We start from the raw sequence: 7,209 nt of genomic DNA on the forward strand, positions 1-7,209 counted from the left end.
TTGAGCAAGTTCCTAAACTTCTCTGAGCCTCAGCAACTCTCAGCCATAAAAAGAGACTAACAACTCATAGGGTTTGGGGGAGAATTAAATGAAAAAATGGAATGTTGCAAATTAGAAGTTGTTTAGGAACTCTAAGGGTAAGTTGTATTAAAAAAAATGGTTTTTTTCCTCAATCATAAGTGTGTGTGTTTGGTTCTGTGATTTAGGCGACTTGCCCTCCTGCCAAAACACTAATGAGCAGGAGTCACTGAGGTGTCTTTATCTTCTCTGACCTGTTCCTGATATAGACAAATAGCCAGTCAGAAAGCCAGCACTGTCTGGAACTCGGGGTCCCTACCCCTGGCCCCCTGCTCAGAGAGCCAACCCACATGGGCCCCCGAGTTGACAAATGCAGCTGGTTACTGCAATTCGGTAATGAAGTTGGCTCTGTAGGTCGGGGAAGCCTGTGGTCACACAAACCGTATGGTCTTATGTCACATCGGAGACAGTCAGTCCACCCTGACTGACCATGCCTCTTGGCTCCTTACAGCATTTCCAAATGACAAGTGGCATCGTAGTATGGAAAACTCTCCCAAAGGCCTGGGCAAGTGTCATGTCCCCTCGGTCATATGCCTCATGCTCTGTCCACTCAGCGTGGCCATGCCAGCTGGTGTCTTATTGGGTACTTCCCTGAGCAAGCCCGCCAGGGCCCCAGGCTCATCTGCTGGGAGGGAGACACTGGAGGCCTGGAGAAGGGACTCGGGTGCCTGGGCCAGACTTGCTCCCAGAGAAGCTCAGACAACTCTACTTCTGGGAAGGGGTGTCTCTGCCTGTCGGCTAGTTCTGGAAGCTGCTTGTGCTGAGCCTGTAGGGGCCCCTGAGAATCCCTGGAAGGTTAGCCAGGTGGACAGGGTAGTGCTGGGAGTTTGGGGCACAGACCAGAAACGGGTCTCTTTCTGCACAAGGCAAGATGGTCTGCGGACTGAGAAGCCCCAGAGGTGCCAGGCAGCTGTCGGGAGTGGGAAATATGAACGGCCAGTAAAGGATGGAAAGAGGCTCCCCCTCACTCGCCATCCACAGTACAAAATGGAACGAGATACCATGTCTTGCCCACCAGAGTGGCAACAACGAAAAAGACCCACAATTATTCAGTGTTGGCAAAGGTGCGGGTAGAGGGGAACAAGCACCCTTCATTATCCCAATCCTGAAATTTGCTGGGTTGTGAATTTGAGAAAGCAATAGGCTATGCAATCCTTTATTTAAATGGGAAAGACTGCGTTTCCAGTTCATCCAGAAAAATCCCAACCGATTTCCCCAAATATCACTGCACATATGCAGTCTTAGATACCTAAATACACAACGCCTCAAAAATTTCTGCGTAGTATCAAGCCGTTAAACAATTGCTTCAAGGCCCCATGGTGTAATGGTTAGCACTCTGGACTCTAAGCAACTGCTTCACACACAGAGTGAGTGTGCCTGTGTTCAACACAAATAATACCCAACGTATCTGATACCAATGACACTTTCCTTATTTATTTGTGTGTTTTGATATTAATCTATTATTCTTTGTCACTTCCAACTTCTCTTCTAGGTCTCTTAGGCAATACACTTTCTTCAGAAGCTGTTCTACTTTTTAAGAAGACATTTCCATTCCATTTGATGGGATGTTTGATATGCTAATTCTCAGCCTGTTTAAACACGTGGGCCTGAGATGGGACCCTGAAGAGCTGAGACAGGCTCTCCGTCCTCTTCCCCAGGCCCTGCGCAGCGTCCATGTGGTTGCCGGTGCATGCATGCAGGTTCACGACAGCCAGTTTTTAATTCAACTAGCTAACTTGGGTAAACATTTTTGCAAGCCGCCACAGCTTGCAGATAGTGAGTGACAGCTGCCACCCTGATTCTCTAGGCGACGATAAACTGACATAGCTTCTGAGAAGGGCAATTGGGCAATGACTGTTGATATGTAAAATGTGTGTGTTCTTTCCCCCAAGGAATTGCACTTCCAGGGGTCAGTCCAAAGACGTATCTACCTGTGTGTGAGGAGGGGCATGTGCAACACTGTACTAGCAAAATCCTGCAGCAGCCTAAATGTCTGTTAATGGGGACATGAGGGAGTCCTGCAGCACCTTCAGCACTTTCAGAGACATCCGTACCGTAGGGAGACAAGGCAGAGCGAGAAGGCATGAGGGACTCTGATGTGTAGCAGCGGGGAGCCCTGCAGGACTCTGTTAAATGAGCAAAGGATGCTGCAGAGCCAGACTTAGAAGGAAGCCATTTATGGGAAATCATCCACATTTAAAACAAAGCTATATGTTTTTATCTGGATATGTGTGTGTGCGTGTGTGTAAATGTGTAAAAACAGCCTGGAGGGCTGTAAAACACTTGATATTGATGCAGCTATTGCTAAGGAGGCAGCGGCTGGTGGCGGGGTTGGAGAAGGGGGCTTTTCTTTACGACTCTATATGCCTTTGTGTTATTTGACATTTTACAATGATAACATGTTCATGCTCCATTTCATTTTAATTAATTAACTAGTTAATTAATACACAAAAATGTAAAGACAAACCAAACAGATGGATATATCCTTCACAGCAGGATATATGGCTACTCACTGCTCTGGGATTTAAGAGGACAGAGGGAACTCGCCCGTATTTAGTGAGAAAGATACTAGGGAAGGATTCATGGGATGCAGAAGCTGGATACCTCAAAGTCACGTTCAAAAACTCCCTCACCCCCGTATCATCACCTCCCAAGGATGGCCATTCTATTTCCAAAGTGAGCGTTCCTTTGTCCAGCCCTTTCCCTGCCATTTCCCACTGCCCTCTGCCCTGGTCTGACTGTGGCTGGCTTGTTGCAATAACCTTCTGAATGGTCTCCTTCCACCATGGTCTGAAGGATGGGCTTATTTAAGGTGAAGAAACCAAGCACATTCCAAGAATGTGAGGGTAAAGGGACAGGATGGAACAATAGGTTGGGCGAGGTCATGGAGGAGGTGATGGGAGAGGGTCCACCTTGGGAAGGAGGTTCAGGTTCAGTTCCAAGAGCACTTAGAGAGAGGGAGGGTATATGTGTGGAGACATCTGCTGTCTCTGGGTTCCTTTCATGAGGAGATAAGGTCTTCTGCTGAGAGCAGGGGGTCCAAGGTAGGGTTTAGGGCTGCTGAGAAGATGGACAAGACAGGGACTCACGGGGTGGTGGGAAGGACGGTTGTAGTGTCAGAGCACTGCAGAGGTTCTTGGGATCTTTGGTTCAGGAAACACTATGCAATCACCTTAAAAGATGTTTGCAAATTTCCTGACTTTCCTCCCATCCAAAGGTGAAGTGTAAGTCCTCCCCCCTTGAGTATGGGCTGACTTTTGTGACTTGCTTCTAATAATAGACTGTGGAGGAAGTGACACTGTATGACATCCAAGGCTAGGTCATAAGACAATATAGCGTCCATCTGGCTGTCTTGGGACGCTTGCCCCTAGAACCCAGCCCCCATGCAGTAAGGAAGCCCAGGCCACATGGGGAGGCCACGTGCTAGTGTTCCAGCCCAGCCGAGGCCCCAGCCAACAGCATCAAATGCCAGGCATGTGAGAGAGGAAGTCTTCAAAATGACTCCAGGGCCGGCCTGGTGGTGCAGCGGTTAAGTTCGGTAGGCTCTGCTTTGGTGGTCCGAGGTTCACAGGTTCGAATCCCAGGTGCGGACCTACACTACCCATCAAGCCATGCTGAGGCGCTGTCCTACATATGAAATAGAGGAAGGTGGGCACAGATGTTAGCTCAGGGCCACTCTTCCTCACTGAAAAGAAAAAAAAATGACTCCAGCACCAGCCACCATCTGACTACAACTGCATGAGAGACCCCAAGGCAGAAACGCCTGGCTGAGGCCTGTCACACCCCAGAACTAGGAGAGAAAATAATCATGAGTGAATGTGCTTGTTTTATGCCACTGTGTTTGGGGTGACTTGTTATGCAGCAACAGGTAACTGGCTCATGCTGCCAGACTGCTCTCAGAACATCAGTTCCTTTTGTTGATTTTGTCATTTTTGCATGAACATTAATTTTTTTCTGGTGATAAAAGTGATACATGTTTATTTTAGAAAATTTGGAAAACTGAAAAATTCTAAAGAAGAAAAAAAAATCACCTGAAAACCTATTACCCAGAGATAATCCCTGGCACATAACAGGCACTCAATAAATATTTACTGAGTAAGTGAATGAACCTGATGGGTGGAGGATGTTGGGTTTGACCCCTTCTGTCCATTTTTGGGCATTTAGGTTGTTTGCAGGTTTTTAGGGTGGGAGATTCTTGACTTCTGGAATTCCCTGTGCTGAGCAAGACGGAAGCAGGATACAGCAAATTAGAGTCAGACAAGCCGCCCCAAGGTTTGCAACCTTAACATTAGGCTTTCCCAGGTAGAAAAGCATTTCTTGTTGCTGTCAGCTTTCCCCCATCCGGAGCACTGACTCACCCCAGGTCAGTAAAGAGATCACAAACATCTTCCTTCTGGAAAACAGATTTCCATAGGAAGGTGAGCCTTCGGGCTAATATTTACATCCATCTTTCAATCGTGCTGCACGTGTTACTCAGCGTCACACGAACTTCAAACACTTCTACCCAGCAAGGATAGGCATTGCCATCAGCTACTCTCAGGAACAAATGTGGTTGTGTAATCCCAGGGTCTACAAGGAATGTGGCAGCAACTGAAGCCAAATTATTAACCATTTTCTAAACCAAAAACCTGGAAAGCAAAAAGCAGAGGTACGCTTGAGCAGATAGCATTAGTGATCCAGAATTTTATTAATCCTCCGACCAAAATACTTCCCGTTCCTTGACTTGAAAGACTCTACTCACAAGGGTAATGTTTTTCCTTATGCATTACAACACACTCGAAATTGCTTTCTTCCTCTTGTTTTCTAGCAGGGACGTAACTGGTAAAAACAGGTGTGAGCAGAGTTTGAGGGGGGCCTCCCTGGCTAGCGAGAAGTACTTCCCCCCTTTCTTTAGAGATAGGGGAAATGGGTCTAGCTAAGCAAAGATGAGGCTGTTTGGCTGTGGTAGGAATGGTCTAGGAGAAGGACCAGCAGGGCAGGGAAGGATGTCCTGCTCCCTTCAGCCTCAGGTGGCGAGCATGCCCTGTGGTGGGCATCTGTGGTGTCTGCCTGCCCTGCATCCACTCTCCTTCATCTGGGAATACCCCGTTGGTTTTCCTTTGGGGAACCACCCTTCCCTACTCTCAGTCTACATGGTGAGGGTGGAGCTGTCCCAACCCTCAATGCCAGGGTTGGAGATGTGACCTGGACAATTAGGCTGAGGAGTTGGCTCACTGATTGGTTCACATGACCAAAGCCAGGCCGCCAAGCATCAGTCCTGGGATGTTTGCTGGAATTCTCAGGAAGGAAGCATTCTCTTTGTCTGGGATCAATAAGCTCATAGGAAGGGACCCTGGAGCTACTGAGAGGTCATCTTTGGGGTAGCCTGCCCAAGAGGATAGCTGAGAGACAGAAAGACAGCATCCTAGTGATATAATTTGAGCCCCTAGATCCAGCCATGCCTGAAACTAAATCTCTCTCTGGTCTTCCTATTTAGATCAGCCAAAAAGTAACTTTACTTTAGGTTTCCATCACTTGCAACCCAAAGTGTCCTTACTAATGCAGCCCCTGTGTATTGGAGGAGGAAAAGACTAAGAGAGAGGCAACTGGCAGGCCAATCCCCTCCCCAATAAGACTTTCAGAGAAGAGTCCTCCACATCAGTATGTCCAAAAGCATAAGAGTTTCTGTCTAGACCTCCTTACAAAGGCCGAGGCCCGGTGCAGGCCGCTGGCCCTCGTGGCTCACTTCTACTTTTACCACCAGCTGTTCAGTTGACTGTGGACTGGTCTTCCCCAGAGCTGGGACTAACATTGCCCCAAAGTCTGGGATTCGGCCCTTCTTGACATTAAGCCTGACCCTTGGCTTCACCACTGGGTTCTGGCCCAAGACCAGGCCCCACCTGACCACAGAGAATGGGTGAGGGATGCCTGCTTAAATCCCACCAGTGACCACCAATAAAGAAGCTGGTGTCAAAATCTCTACCAGCCCGTGTTGCTCATGTTGGTTGCAACCTAATTGCCACCTTGAAGCTCCTCGCATCCAGTGGCCTCCAACGCCCAGATCAGAAACTCGGCCTCTTTCGCCTTTCTCTCTTCTGACTGGTCAGTCACTAAGGCTCCACGTCTACATTCAGCCTCTGCCTAGCTCAGGCCTGTCTCCTGCTTCGATCATTCTGGCAGCTTCTGCCTGTCGCAGTCAGTATCCTCATTAAATCAGCGCCCACGAGCAGCCCCTCTCTTTCAGAGGCTCCTGCCTTGCCTTCCTTAAACCCTCAGTGGTCCCACCGCCTGTGGCAGGGGTCATAAACATAAACGGCCTCAGGCTAAGTGGGGACCCAGGCCCAGTGGTGCCAAACTTCCAGGTTTTTCTCGAAAAGCTAGATATTTGAACTTTTTGTGACTCTCTTGATTTTTAGATGTTAGCCACTAATTAAAAAAAAAACAAACAAGCAAAAACAAAAAAACCCTGCATGAGCCAAACAAAATACATCTCTGGACCAGACTGACCCGCAGGCCATCCATCTGCAACTTCTGGGCTCCAGAATAGAGTCCAAATGTCCTGGGACGTCCTCTCTGGGGCTGAGCTGAGCCCTGAGGGAAGTAGAAGTCACCAGGTGAGGACGAGGCGCTCCACGCAGAGGGAATCTTACCCATTCTGGAGAGTGCATCTTGATTTTTCGTGTCCTGAATTCCATCGATTCCAAGATGCTCATGGTTTTACACTGAACATCTCTGAACTTAGAATGTGTCTTACAATCAACCGTGTGTTGTTTAAATGGCAGCATATTTTCTTTCTTTGTGGTACATAAGATAACGGTGGTCTTACAGTCTAGGGCACCTTAGATTTGATGAGATATGGTGAGCTCTTTTGTTTTCTCTTTTAAACAAAACAACATCCTCCTGTAGCTGCTCTGGGGCAGGCAGCTTCTGACGTGGCTCCCAGCGCTGCAGCCCTGGGTATTCAGGCCCTGCTGTAATCCCTCCCCTTGAGGGTGGGCTGGACCCAGCAACTTGCTTCTAACGAATAGAACACAGCAAAAGGGATGAGTTACAAAGGACTGTGGCTTTGTCTTGCTAGTTCTTTCTCTCTTGCTGGTTTTCTTTCTTGCCCTCTTGCTTGCTTGCTGTCGCGTTGGGATCTGCTCTGAGGTG

Source organism: Diceros bicornis, chromosome 1 (assembly GCF_020826845.1).
Source record: "Diceros bicornis minor isolate mBicDic1 chromosome 1, mDicBic1.mat.cur, whole genome shotgun sequence".
Classification (NCBI taxonomy): Eukaryota; Metazoa; Chordata; class Mammalia; order Perissodactyla; family Rhinocerotidae; genus Diceros; species Diceros bicornis.